Consider the following 15,796-nt stretch of genomic DNA (forward strand, 5'->3'; position numbering starts at 1 on the left):
AATTTCACCATGCAGTACAGGCCAGGCAAACAGAACGCTGTTCGGTGGGTTTGTTCACACGAACCGGGTGAACAAACGCTGCCCATGAGTTAGGAGAACCATTCATGGTTTTGTTTGGTTTGGATCTCCCGAAGTGGACCAACCGCTACCTCTGAAACCATGGAACTGTCAAAACTTTACCCCGGTGGTGATTCGGCTGTGTTCTTGAGATTTGAGCACTATTGGGACAACTTGGGCGCTCAGATCCAGGCTATCCATGGATATGACATTTTATGTATATTATTATGTATTTTCTATATGTTGTGTTTTATGCAGAGTCATGGTGACTCAGATTTTTGTGGGCGTGTTGCGGGAGTTTTTATGGGTGTGTTTACTGTACTCTGGAATCGCATAAAAGTCGGCCATCTGGCCTGAATAAAACATTCTTGTTGTACCCTTCATCTAGTCTAGGCTGATGTTTGGGTATGTGACTGCGGAACACCGGGATTTACTTGTATTCTGCACTTTGATTCTTGGGAAACGTACAAATCAGTGCCCGAACTGCAAACTATAATGACTAAGTACCTAGCCATTCGGGATGAACCAAACAAACTGGTATATGAAATACCAGCATTCATTACAATGATATCCAGGAACTTATCAGGGATGTTGTTCTACCTGGGTTCCTTTCGATTTGTTCCTTGCATTAGCTGCAGGTGCCTGCTGCTCATATAATGAAAAGACAGGGGCATTGCTAAATTCCAGAAACACTTCGGGCTTGAGTCCAAAACTAAATTGGAGGGGTAGGAGCCATATCTCCATCTCTCTGAGCAAACGTTGGCAACTATGCAGTCCGGTATGTCAATGAAAAAATAGCCAATAACAAGACCATTGTTCATTGTATGTATTGCAATTCTGCTTAACCACACTACTTCCCACCACTTCTCTGCCCAGCACTTCCTCTTGACTGTCACCTTTATCAGCATAGGAATCAAAGAAAACCTGGGGGTGTGGGGGGAACAACACTTTCATTGTCATTTCAGCTCCACTTAGGGACCATACATTAACCCCTCATTTTTCTATAAAAAAATTATATACTATCACTAGGGATTCTATGAGTAGAATAGTATAAGCAGCTCTTTCAACAAGGGAAATTTCCTTGAGAAAGGCACTTTGAAAACGTTAGGGGTTTGTTTGGTCTCCATTCTTTGGTCAGTATACCTTGTGTTACACTTGTGGGTTTATTTACTTATATGCACTTTAGAGGTCCTAGACATTGGTACTTGGGCTCTATATGTATGTACTTTATTTGTATGCACTTTACTTCTATCTATGTAAATGTGAATAAAATCTAGACAAAATAAAGAAAATAAATCCAAAGGTTGTCTAACTAAGAGGCAACCATGAGGAAAGGTACCCAGTCCAATTCCAATAGTAAATGTTTGAGGGAAAAAATAATAAATAACTTTATTAAGGTATATAGTACAATGTATACATTATGTTCCAATCTAAATAGATTGAGTCAGCCAAAAAAGAGAAAGAATAACCCACCATCAAAAATAGAGAGAGTGGCTAAATAATAGCCTACTATATATAATCCTTCTAAAAAGAGAGGAAAATAACTAAATGATGCTTGGGCTGAGGGTATAGAAGCGCTAATAGGGGTAGCGAGAATAGGTGGAGAGAAGTGGGTAATAGAATGTGTAGGTTGAATATGGAAAAAAACATAGTATCGTATTCACATCTCCCCACATATAGTAGACTCCTCCACAGATAATCTCCCTCTATGCTCCAACCCTACACTCCTGGGAAACACCTTCAAGGGTGTTCTGATCTAGACTCAATCTATAATAGAAAAATACACAAAACTGAAAAATATATAAAAACTAATGGAAACCAATCTAAATAGAGAGAGACAGAGAGAAAAGGGAGAGACCAAGCACAAAATAGAAAAGTGGCTAGATAATAGCCTACTAAAAAACTATCTTTCTAAAAAAGAAAGGAGGTATGCTAAATGGTGCTTAGGCTACGGGTATACCAGCAGTAAGAGAGGAGGGGAGAAATAAAGGAGAGAGGTAGGTACATAGGCATGTATAGGCGTATAGGTTAAGTATAAAAACCAACCATAAGGTCTAAACCTCTCCCCCCACTTATAAACTCCCAGCAAACAATCACTCTCTGTGCTAAACCCTATACTCCTAAAGAAACACCTTCAAGGGTGTTCTAATCTCAGCTCAAACTAAAAATAGAGAAGGTTCCAAGAGTATAAATTAGTGTAAGATCATCCGTGCAAGGTGCTCAAATCGTGAGTAAAGTGATGGCTAAAACCCGACGCGCGTTTCAGCGTGTTCCACACGCCGTCATCAGGGGTAACGCAAGTGCAGCTAGCCCAGCAGTCTGTTTTATACCCTGCTTATTTGACCGGCATCGGTAAGTCCACCAATCACCGATCGTCCTGCTAATGCCGCAAACGGGGCGTGTCTAGAAGCTCCGTTGCGTGACTCATTCGGCGATCGAGACGGTAACAGGGTAGAGTTTTTCCTCCCTGTTTTCTGGTCCCTCAAGGTCTCATCTATACTAGTGAATAAAATCTAGTTTTCTTGTATTTGGTGAGCAATGGGTTTCATTCTCTACTGAGATAAACATTACCTTGCTCCAGAACATTCACCCTGCCACACGCCACACGAAATGTTCATATTAGTCAGATATATATTATATTCATAATAGTTAGAAATATTGAATGCTTACTCAACCTACTTATAAGAAAAATGCTTGACAGACTTAAAAATATGTACACAAAGCATAGGCAGTTTTAAAATTAAAAACATAACTCTTCCACGCTCTCTTAAAAGCCTTACTTTGTGCCATAGATTGCGGGAGTCCACTCAGAGGACATAACAAATGCTACTTTATGGGAAGCATTCAGTGTTCGGTAACGCTAAATGTGAATACTTTCAATAATTAGAAGTCTTCCCGAGGAAGTGACTCTAGTGAATGACTGATTGACCGCTTCTCAAAACTGGCAATGCTTACATTCGTCACCCTTTTTTAAGTCTCTCATCCTACCTTCTGACCCCTATTTCACATATGTATGTGAGATAGGGATCAGAGGATAGGATGAGAGACTTAAAAAAGGGGAACAAATGTAAGCATCTTTTGTGAGATACTGTATATTTCTTAAGTTGATCCATAACACAAAATCACCAAGTCTCATCTTGATTAGAGGAGCTGTCTCTTCACCGGCCTCCATGCTAAAGGGTTGACTCAACTCCAATCTGTATAAAATTCTGCTGCTCAGATTACTTTCCATACATACTGTTTCTCCTCAGCTGATCCACTCTGCACAGAGCCCTACATGTTATCCAATCTAAATAATACATCTAAACTCCTTACAATTATTTAACAAGTCCAATGGTTGTAACCCTACCTTTGTCCTTACCACTGAGTAGACTTGTATCCAGCCATTGCTTTCATAGACTTTCTCCCTCTCCTGTTAAATCACCCCACTACCACGTACAAGACGTCTTTCAAGTCTGCCCATGTGCCTTCCCTATCAAATGATTTCTGTTTCCTTTATTTCAATCTCATCTCTTCTAAGAGTCATAGTATTGATCCAAACATGTGAATCACATGTGAACATGTGAAACCAAACATGTGGTGGAATGTGGGTAGCCTATTACTCAGTATATCCAGCACAGTGGAATGTAGGTACCTATTACTTAGTGTATACAGTGCAGTGGAATGTGGGTACCTATTACTCAGTATATCCACTGGGGTGGAATGTGGGTACCTATTATTCAGTATATCTAGTGCAGTTATTGTGAGTACCTATTACTCAGTATATCTAGTGTGGTGGAATGTGAGTACCTATTACTCAGTATATCCAGTGTGGTGGAATATGGGTACCTATTACTCAGTATATCTAGTGTGGTGGAATGTGAGTACCTATTACTCAGTATATCCAGTGTGGTGGAATGTGGGTACCTATTACTCAGTATATCCAGTGCAGTGGAATGTGGGTACCTATTACACAGTATATCCAGTATGGTGAAATGTGGGTACCTATTACTCAGTATATCCAGTGCGGTGGAATGTGAGTACGTATTACTCAGTTTATCCAGTTTGGTGGAATGTGAGTACCTATTACTCAGTATATCCAGTGCGGTGGAATGTGAGTACCTAGTGGAATGTGAGTACCTATTACTCAGTATATCCAGTGCGGTGGAATGTGAGTACCTATTACTCAGTTTATCCAGTGCGGTGGAATGTGAGTACCTATTACTCAGTATATCCAGTGCGGTGGAATGTGAGTAGCCTTTTCTAAATATAGTTATTAGTACTTAATCTGTTTAGAGTATCAAAACTCCCCACGGTCTGTGACCTTAATCACTGTACATTACACTGGTGATTTAATCTGCAATTGATAAGCTTCATGAAATTCATGGAAAATCAAATGTATAATAGAAAATATATTTAAATTCTGGAAAATTAAAATTAACTGTGAAAAAAGGTGTTTCTGATTGTAGGTGATCTGAGCTACTAAAAAAATCAGTAGATGTTGAAAATCTTAATTAGGTAACAAGCTGCATAATTTGATACATTCTATTAAAACTTAAACTCTGTGCGTCACAGTCTTGTTGCCACTCCTGGTGGCAGAAATCACAGGAACGTCCACTAAATTGCTATCATTGTGCTGGATCCACACTTTGACATACCAACCCTGTGCAGCAGCTGTTTTAAGCAGCTCATTTCTATTGCATCAGATATCTGCTGTCCCACACATCAATTTGGCCGGCGCTTCCAACTCTAATCAATCCTTTTACCAGCTCATCTTCTCTGCTCCTTAATAAAGTCCCAAGATAGCATTTTGGACTCCGCCTGGACCCAATCAATCATTTATAGCAGCAGTGCTGTGCTTGTCCGATGTTATTAAACCTCTTTGTTTAATCGATAGCTACACATGCCACAGCCTCATTCGGCACGAATGTTTCCAAAGGGTGTTTTAATTATTGAGATGGGAATATTCGAAGCGGTGTAAATTATTTAAGGTTTAGAAAAGATGAAGGAATTCAGCTTGTGGGCTTTTAACACATACACTGCGATTACCTAACACAGAGTCAGGAAAAAAAACAGAAGCCTTCAACACAGTTTAACGAATGATACAAAATATGTACTTTTGTCCAGATTTGAGGCGCCATGGTCTATCTGGCTTGTTGCTTGGTGCTTGCGGTAAAATTATGTCTAACGGTTGACCTGGCCCTCTCCTTAATTGCTCCCATTACTGCGGACTTCTGTTTCAATCTGATTTTACATTATTACTCATTTTCTTTTTTAAATTTATTATTATACTTTATCCCTTTGGAGTTTGTTCACTCCGATTTGTTTGTTTTGATTTCATGGTGATATCATGGATGATGATGTCTCAAGAACCTCAAAGAGGCATGATTAAGCCATAATCAACCATTTACCCTTATTTATCTATGATGATTTTGAACGTTGGTCCACTGACAAAGAAATGATTAGTCTATAATTTTAATGGTAGGTGTATTTTGACATTTTGAAGAAAAATGCATTTCAAAAAAGTTATACATTGATTCGCATGTCAATGAGTGAAATAAGTATTTAATCCTCAGCGAGAGTTCTGGCTCGCAGGTGTCTTTTATACAGGTAACGAGCTGAGATCAGACTAGATTAGACTAATCTCAGCTGGTTACCTGTATAAAAGACACCTGTCCACAGAAGCAATCAATCAATCAGATTCCAAACTCTCCACCATGGTCAAGACAAAAGAGCTGTCCAAGGATGTCATGGACAAGATTGTAGACCTACACAAGACTGGAATGGGCTACAAGACCATCGCCAAGCAGCATGGTGAGACGATGACAACAGTTGGTGTAATTATTCACAAATGGAAGAAACACAAAATAACTGTCAGTCTCCCTCGGTCTGGTGCTTCATGCAAGATCTCAACTTGTAAAGTTTCAATGATAATGAGAATGGTGAAGAAACAGCCCAGAACTTTTTGTTAATGATCTCAAGGCAGCTGGGACCATAGTCATCAAGAAAACAATTGGTAACACACTACGTTGTGAAGGACTGAAATCCTGCAGTGCCCGTAAGGTCCCCCTGCTCAAGAAAGCACATGTACAGGCCTGTCTAAAGTTTGCCAATTAACATCTGAATGATTCAGAGGAGAACTGGGTGAAAGTGTTGTGGTCAGATAAGACAAAAATTGAGCTCTTTGGCATCAACTCAACTCACAGTGTTTGGAGGAGGAGGAATGCTGCATGTGACCCCAAGAACACCATCCCCACTGTCAAACATGGAGGTGGAAAAATTATGCTTTCAGGGTGTTTTTCTGCTAAGGGGACAGGACAACTGCACTGCATCAAAGGGACGAGGGACGTGGCCATGTACCGTCAAATCTTGGGTGATAACCTCCTTCCCTCAGCCAGAGCATTGAAAATGGGTCGTGAATGGGTATTCCAGTTTTACAATGACCCAAAACACACAGGCAAGGCAACAAAGGAGTTGCTCAAGAAGAAGCACATTAAGGTCCTGGAGTAGCCTAGTCAGTCTCCAGACCTTTATCCCATAGAAAATCTGTGGAGGGAGCTAAAGGTTCGAGTTGCCAAACATCAGCCTCGAAACCTTAATGACTTGGAGAGGATCTGCAAAGAGGAGTGGGACAAAATCCCTCCTGAGATGTGTGCAAACCTGGGGGTCAACTACAAGGAACGTAGTGAATTTTCCGTGGAATTTTTATATGTGTGAATCTGTAGGTTAAACTTCTTGTATGGAACCAAAACAAACATAAAATAAATTGTTCCTGCTTGGAATGCCGTGGATTTTGTAGATAATGTTACATGGCCGAGCAGCTCACAGACCCGGTCTCTTGAAGCCCAGTACAGCTCTGTTCTATTTTTAAGCGCAGGGTGATTTAAGTCTTTGAGCCGTAATGCAATCCTTCATCTTGGTCTAGGACAGGCGCTCCCTTCCTCTTCCAGAAGATTATTTTGGGGTTTATGCAAGTCAGCACGGACAAGGCGACCGTCGTTCTTGCTGCTCTCCCTGTTTTACTGCCATAGTGCTTATATCTAATCGTAAAGTTTGAACACTGAGACAAACCTCCACCACATTTGTAACTTGAGTCTGTTTTCTAGAAAAAGAACTACAAGTGATTATAACCTGCTTTTTTTCCACTTTATTTTTGCAGTGCAAATGATAACAAATAAGCTTGCGATGCCACAACAGCAGTAACAAGCATAATAACAACAGCGTAATAATAGCAGACGGTATGAAATATCAGCATAACATTCAGAGAAGCTGCACAATTTTTAGAATTAATAACAACAGACTAGTAATAGAAATATGTCAGTAGGTACATAGAACAAGACAGTAGAAAAATCTTGCTATATGTACTGACGATGTGAGTAGCAGTAAGGATATATTATGGCATCATGCACAGTCTAAACGAGCGTAGATTAGGCAGACAGAGACCACCAGGTACTCATCAAAGCTGCACCATCAACAGTGTGTTAGTTACTAGACAGTATCAGAGTTGTAATATACCTAGAGCTAATGCATCATACGTCGGTAAAATGATAAGTAGCTGACTCTGGTAATTAAACAAAGAGAAAATTAAAACAAAACAAAACTATTTATCAGACACTAAACTACTGAGCTAGAGCTGCACAAGTGTTTCAGCCAAGTCCCCAGGCCTGCTTAAAGTGGGATCCGGCTCGGCTTCGAGTTGAAGATTGCTGTATGATTCTCCCTGTGCTGCCCGACCTCATCTGGAGGTCACTCACATCGCCATGGGTGATACGGCGGTTAACAAGCTTCTTTGCTGTCCATGCCAAGGCCAGCGGATGAGCTGGTGCCTGTTCACCACTTAGCCCTCCATCTTCAGAGGACGGGCTAATGTCCTGCAAGACTCCTTCTCCACAAACAGTCCCAGCGAGTTGTGGATAGTTGATCGGCATGATGACCATCTTGGCTTTTGACCCAGAAGAAGAGCACTGTGCTGGGACACCATTAGAGACCCCCTCTGTCACGGACAAAAAGTAAGTAATGGATGCTTCTGGCAAGACTCTATCCAGATCCAGAAAGCTCTACATAGAGCATCAAAAGTTAAGTGGAATCTGGACTCCCATTGGCAGCGAGTTATCAGTAGGTGTGGCGGCCACCTTAGGTATGTCACTAGGCCCCTTTGTATTAGAATAGGTAAAAGTTTCTTTGCCTGGTGAGGACCGGGATATCGAACAGAGGGGGGATAGGGGGTTGCAGCTGCAAGCTTTGTGTCCGCCGGCAGTTCCTGGTTAGGTGATCGCCCATTTCTCCCTTCTACAGATCACCTAGGTGCACAGGCCTCAAATCAATTCTAGGTCGCAAGTGGCTCAGAATTGCTTCAAACTTTAAAACAAGTACTCCCGAGAAAACAAGGAGGGGTAAGTGTTCGTTTGAGGTTATAATCTGAGCATAAAGTTTAGGTTTCAAACTGTATGAGTAGCTCACTGGAAACAGTCAGTGCTACTATTTCTAAGTTGAGACTATACTGAAGAACACAGGGTATTACAGAAGGAGATATGCCCCAACTGTCTTTGGTCTGGTGCAACTGTCTACATTAAAGGAGCATCATAGTGCCAGGAAAACAAACCCGTTTTCTTGTCTCTATAGGGTTATTAGGTCCCCCCCTCCCTCAGGGTTCCCCTCCCGCTGGGCTGAAGGGGTTAAAGGGACACTCCAGGCACCCAGACCACTTCTGCTCATTGGAGTGGTCTGGGTGCCAACTCCCACTACTCTTAACCCTGCAAGTGTAATTATTGCAGTTTTTTTTTAAACTGCAATAATTACCTTGCAGGGTTAACTCCACCTCTAGTGGCTGTCTACTAGACAGCCACTAGAGGGCACTTCCTGACACATAGCACAGATTATCTGTGCTAGAGCGTCGCTGGACGTCCGCACGCTGTGTGAGGACCTCCAGCGTCGCTTATTTCCTCATAGGAAAGCATTGAAAATATTTTTCTTATATCGGGAATGTGGGTATCGCTATCGCTAATGCGCACTGCCGCGCATGTGCATTAGGTCTCCTCGGCCGGTGGGCGGGATCAGTCTCGCCCACCGGCCGACAGAGACAGTAGGAGGAGCAGCGTGGAGGAGGAGACAGTGATGAGGGACATCGTTGCCCCCTTCAGTAACCGGGGATTAGGGGTTGGGAGGGAGAGGGTACCTCCAGTGCCAGGAAAACGGATTGTTTTCCTGGCACTGGAGTTTTCCTTTAAAACCCCTTAAGCCACTTACCTTAATCCAGCTCCCTCGGCGCTGGTGACCTCTCCTACCCCTGCTGACGTCAGCTCCTGAGTGGAGCCGATTGCACATGCGCGGCCAGAGCCGCGAGCGCATTCAAACCGCCCATGGGAAAACATTACTCAATGCTTTCCTATGGGGATCTGAACTCACGCTGCGTGAGTTCAATGCGAGTTTCTCACTGAGAATTCCATGATTGCTATTACATGACGAAAAGTCATGATTTTATGAAAGACACGGAGACGAGTATTGCTTAACCCTTTCTTTACTGTCCACCAATAGCAGCAAAGAATATAAACAGTAAGAAAAAACGGTAACCATAGTGATAGACCACTCCCACACCAAATCCCAGTATAATAGGCAGCACCTCCCCACACAATTCCTCTTTCTTTGGAGATGCAACACCGAACCAGTCAACAGGAACCGGAGAACAGTCCAGAACAGCGAAGGGTAAAATGTCCTGAAGTCCAGCCGGATACTGTCAGGAACCATCTGCGAACTGGAACTAAACCAACGATAAGTGACGAATTGTCAACGATAGGGAGTCCATCACAGCACCAACCAAAGATCTCCAGCCAACGTGGTGAAGTCTTGGGAAGAAGTGAGGATCTCTGAACAGCGTCAAAAGCGCAGAATCAACCTGTGAAAACATAAGAACAGGAGCCCAAACGTTAAATCGGTACTTAAACCAATTGCACATGCCAAGATACGAGACATTGGAAATCAAAGACAACTTAGTGTTCGTAATGCCAGATTAAGAACCCCCCAGGCATACATAACATAAGTAGTACAGATACACATAGCATGTCATTAAATGCGGAGCACAATGCAATAAACACCGACCAGGGATATAACAACAACAGGGGGGGAAAACAAAGATAGAAAAAACAATGTATAGGGTGGGACAATACTCGCCTCCGTGTCTTTCATAAAATCATGACTTTTCATCATGTAATAGCAAAATCATGTAATTTTATGTCAAGACACGGAGGCTCATATTGCTAGTTTAAATCGGGGCCCGTTCTATCGCTCCCTTTGTGAGGAGGGCCGATAGCTCCTCGTCTATTAAGGCGCGGTCTGCCCTTGACAGTATAATAGGGTGAGGGGGAGGAATATGACACAGAGTGTCTACCAGTTCTATGTGAAACCCCCTCACTGTGGATAGAACCCAGGCGTCTTAAGTGATGTCTGACTAGGCATGGAAAAAATGACGGAGTCTGCCCCCTACACAGATATTGGAAAAAGGCTGAGGTAGATGTAAGCTTACCGTAAGGGCGTCTGGAACCGGGGTTCCCGCGGAAGCCTCTGGAGCGCCATGGTCTTCCGCGAGAGGGGAAGAAAGGGGACTGGTGTCTCGTCTCCTGATAGGGTGGTCTCTGGTTGTAGGAGCCCCGTCCCGATCCACGGGCGTGGTAGTTTGACCGGCCGGACAGACTGCCCCTGAATCTGCCGGCCCTGGTAGAGACCCGTCCTTGAAATACCCTCTTCATAGAGGATTGGGCCTTGTCCAGGGCTGTGAAAGCACCCACAAAGCGCCCCAGATCCTTAATGAAGGATTCTCCGAATAACAGGCCCTGGGCATCTTTGCCCGCCTCCGTGAGGGCGAGGTTAGCCAATTTGGGCTCAATTTTAAAGAGGATGGCTTTACGCCTCTCTATGGACAGGGATGTGTTCACACTGCCTGCTATGCAGATGGCCCTCTGTACCCAGCCGCGGAGTTCCTCCGGGTCAACCTGCCTGTTGTCAGCTCTGGCTAGTTCAGCCAGGCCAAATAATTTAGCCAAAGGACCAAAAATGGCAAGGTGTTTGTCCTGACAGGACTTTAATGCGGAATCCAATCCCTTGCGGGGATTCCAACCCATTTTGGAAAGAAACTGCGTCATTTTAGGGTCAACAATGGGGGTCTCACAGACTTTACTGGGAATCAGGGGTCTAGGACATTCTGCCCTGAGTTTGTTGCGCGCCGCCTTACTAAGGGGGCGCCGTACCCAGTTCTCGAGGTACTTTGCTACATGGGCGGCTGGGAGCCATTCTGCCGACCTCGGATGATGGAGAGCATCAGGGCCAAACATAGGTTCCCCAGACGGATCCATGAGGGTGGAACCCGCGGTAGCGGGGGAGTCGCTGTGAGAGCCACTCATTACTAACCCTGATAGGGTAGGGGCAAAGGGGTCAGTGTCCTGCCCACCAGTTTCATCATTGGAGTCATCTACAGGCTCAGCTTCAGCCTCCTCACAAGACCCGATTTCTGAGTCTGAGTCGCTCTCTGCATGTGCTCTGGCACATTTCCAGTGCCGCGCCCGTTCTGCCTGGCGCGGAAAGGCTCTCTTGCGTGCCATAGGCACGCTGTCATGGGTGGGTATATTCACACCAGTCGTAACGGTTCTGGAGGCAGGGGGGCTTAAGTGTCTGGATTTGGCCGTAGCCTTTCTAGGAATGTCCCCTGTAGGGCTTAGAGCAGAACGCGCTAAGCGCGTTGGCATGGCCGATTCCTCTGCGGGCACAGGGTGTGCCAGTAAGGCCTGAGAGATAGTTTGGGAAAGGACAGAGGACATGGATCCCATGGTGGCCATAATGCGTCCGTAACGGAGCGTTGCAGTGCCAGGGCTTGGGCATCATCAGGTACCGACATAGGGTCACCTGCAGAGGAAGGGGGGCCAGAACTGGCCGAGTTGGGGTTATCCAGCACATGGGGTACATCCATCTCCCCAGGGGAGAGTGGGGTGGCAGACCCTTTAGATTTGGGCATAATAAAACTGAGAATAATCCCAATGACACGAATGTAAACAAAAGGTATAATATATAAATATATATGCTGCTTAAATGAATGATTAAGTTAAAACTGACAGGGAGAGCAACAACTAGCAGGAGTTAATCACCCCAGGCTAGCTATACTTATAGTCGGGTAAAGTTATGGCGCTCACCAGGGTCCAGACCGGCAGACAGGAAGAGGACATGAGGAACAGCAAAAGACAGTGAAAACAGGATGTTAGAAAATGGCCGCCGGCAATCTCGCGACATTCGCTGCAAAATTCTAACAATTCGCCGAAAATCGGGTCGAACTTTCGGCAGAAAGAAGCGAATTCTAGTGATAAAATGGATGAAAACCATAGAAGGGGAAAAAAAACAGACGAAAATCGCCGTCCGTCCGTATGAAAAATCTAACGCGGCAATAGGCGTATCAGGTAGTAAATGAGGAAAACAAACGAATAGTAAGGGATTCGTGAGAATTGCCGAACAGCAAGGCACATTCATGAAGAAATGGGCGCAAAGGGCGCCAAAGAGACAGGGGAATGAGTAATGGAGGCAAACACAGCCTGAGAGAAGTAAGTGGAAACGGAGGGGTTTAAGTAATAGGTGAAAGTAGAAAAATAATGCCAAAAGGGGTCTGGAACCCTGGGCTCAAGGATAATATATACAATAAAATTACACAATAGGAAGAAACATAATATATGGAAAGATAAATAAGTAAACCATGAAGTAACAGCAATAAGACAATTGAATGGTATGAGAAAACAACTGAGATGATGTCAAAATGCAAATAAAACAGTATACATAACCATAAGGCAATGGTAAAATGGAAGAAAATGTGTCATGTACTTATCTGTTTGGTAGCAGCAAAGAAAGAGGAAGTGTGTGGGGAGGTGCTGCCTATTATACTGGGACTTGGTGTGGGAGTGGTCTATCACTATGGTTACTGTTTTTTCTCACTGTTTATATCCTTTGCTGCTATTGGTGGACAGTAAAGAAAGGGTTAAGCAATACTCGCCTCCGTGTCTTGACATAAAATTGTGGAAGCGCCTCTTGTGGCTGTCAGGGAGACAGCCACTAGAGGCTGGATTAACTCTGCAATGTAAACATAGCAATTTCTCTGAAAATATGTTTTCAGCTGCAGGGTTAAAACAAGGGGGACCTGGCACCCAGACCACTTCATTTAGCTGAAGTGGTCTAGGTGCCTATAGTGGTCCTTTAAGACCCGAAAACTACCATACCTGCTGAGCCCTTCTATATTATTCCCAAAAATGCCCAAATGTACAGAAATTGTTTTACGTTTTTATAGAAGGGAACATTGATATCTTCTTCTGATTAAAATAAATATGTTGCTATTTATGTATGAATGAAGCCGTGCTGCACCCAGTGCCACCTTGTGGAGATAGTATTTCCCCCATATACTCAACTAGTTTTGCCACTTTAACAGCAATGAATGCAATCAAACTCTTCATCAGTCTTGCACGGTGTCATGGAATCATTTTGGCCTGCCGTTCCAAGTAGAACTGCTTGAACATTTGATATGCTTGTTTTACTCTCAGTCCCAGCATTTCAGTGAGGTTAAGATCTGGACTTTCACAAGGCTATTCCACAACAGCCAATGTGTGTTCTTCAGTCATTCTTGTGTTTTCAGATTATTGTCTTACTGCGTTAAAGCTTGACATTCTCCCTTGAAATTCTCAAAGCAGGATTCATGGCTCCTTCCTTGATGGAACGTTGCAAGTTTTCATACAACAAAGTATTTTGAAGCCATTTGATTGCCACCACCATGCCCGATCATTGACATAATTTTCTTACCATGGAAGTAATAGTGTTTTTCACCAAAGATATCAATCACTGTGCAGCTCAGTAATTCTAGTTTCTAGTATTAACTCATCTGGGTACAGGTAATTTTCTAAAACTACCAAGGACCATTCAAGTGCTGTTTGGCAAGCTTTACAGAAGCATTTGGATTTTTCTCAGTGAGCGGTATTTTTTCACGGTAATAATCTGCCATTAATCACCCGTTTCCCCAAGTGTCTTCTGATTGTGGAGTCATAAAATCCAATCTTAGATTAGATAGGAGATTCCTACTTTTAGGCATTGACAAAGTTTTAGGTTTGTTTGTGACTTCATGATTGTACACATTGCATAGCATAGCCCATTCGTTTCATTATGTTTCTCTAGCTCTCCCAGAGAAAAGGTCCACCGGGGAAATGTCACAAATTGGGACAGCATCATCTAGAATGGGATTACTGGCAGGAAAGAGACACTTCAACAGTAAAAAAAATGTCCATTCCACACATTATTAGAATGCTGTTAGGGACAATGATAGGGTTAAAAAATAGATTCAATACATAGTAATATTATTTATTATATTATATTATGGCTGAATAAATATTAAAGGCACACAAAAGGCACCCAGATCACTTCAGCTCATTGAAGTGGTCTGGGTGCATTGTCCCAGGTCCATTAACCCTGCAATGGTAATTATTGCAGTTTTTTTTATAAACTGCAATAATTAGCTTTGTGGGAGGTAACTCCACCTCTAGTGGCTGTCCACCAGACAGCTACTAGAAGGACTTCCGGGCTATTAGGCGACTTTTGCTAACCTAACTAATGCTGGACTTCCTCTTGCTATGTATGAGGACATCTAGCGTCACCATAATCACCATAAGAAAGTATTGTATAATGCTATCCTATGGGGAAATCCTAATGTTAGCACGGCCATTGTAAAGGAGCGGAGGTGGACCCAAACCAGCGCCAGGGGACATCAGAGCGTGACCCAAGTAAGTGACAGAAGGGGTTTTCAACCCCATCTGCATCGCATGGGCGGGTTGGGCACTATACCCAGGAGAACAACTTTTCATTTTCATTTATACTCCTCTCGTGAGTAGTGTCAGAAATAGCAAGTACAGGTACGCGGAAAAATACGTTGCACAGGCAAACAAACCATATTCACTATACAGTAATGAACTAACAGTTGAACTAACAGTAATGAAAATGTTTTTTTTTTACAGTCAGATCCATAAATATTGGGACATCGACACAATTCTAATCTTTTTGGCTCTATAAACCAACACACTGAGTTTGACATGAAACAAACAAGATGTGCTTTAACTGCAGACTTTCAGCTTTAATTTGAGGGTATTTACATCCAAATCAGGTGAACGGTGTAGGAATTACAACAGTTTGTATATGTGCCTCCCACTTTTCAAGGGACCAAAAGTAATGGGACAGATTAACAGTCATAAATCAAATCCTTTGCAGTCAATTACAGCCTGAAGTCTGGAACGCATAGACATCACCAGACGCTGGTTTGGTAATATATTTTTTATTTCTGCATGTTCTGAGTGCTCTCACCACAATTTTATCTTTCACTGTATTGTTTTTTTGTGTGTTGGAGTGATTCACACTTGGTGATAGTAGCACCAAATTATACTTTGTTCCCCAAATACTATTTACTTGTTTATTATATCACCAGACGCTGGGTTTCATCCCTGGTGATGCTCTGCCAGGCCTCTACTGCAACTGTCTTTAGTTCCTGCTTGTACTTGGGGCGTTTTCCCTTCAGTTTTGTCTTCATCAAGTGAAATGCATGCTCAAAAGATTCAGGTCAGGTGATTGACTTGGCCATTGCATAACATTCCACTTATTTCCCATGGTTGCTTTTGCAGTATGCTTCGGGTCATTGTCCATCTGCACTGTGAAGCACCGTCCAATAAGTTCTGAAGCATTTGGCTGAATATGAGCAGATGAT

This window comes from Pelobates fuscus, chromosome 13 (assembly GCF_036172605.1).
Source record: "Pelobates fuscus isolate aPelFus1 chromosome 13, aPelFus1.pri, whole genome shotgun sequence".
Classification (NCBI taxonomy): domain Eukaryota; kingdom Metazoa; phylum Chordata; class Amphibia; order Anura; family Pelobatidae; genus Pelobates; species Pelobates fuscus.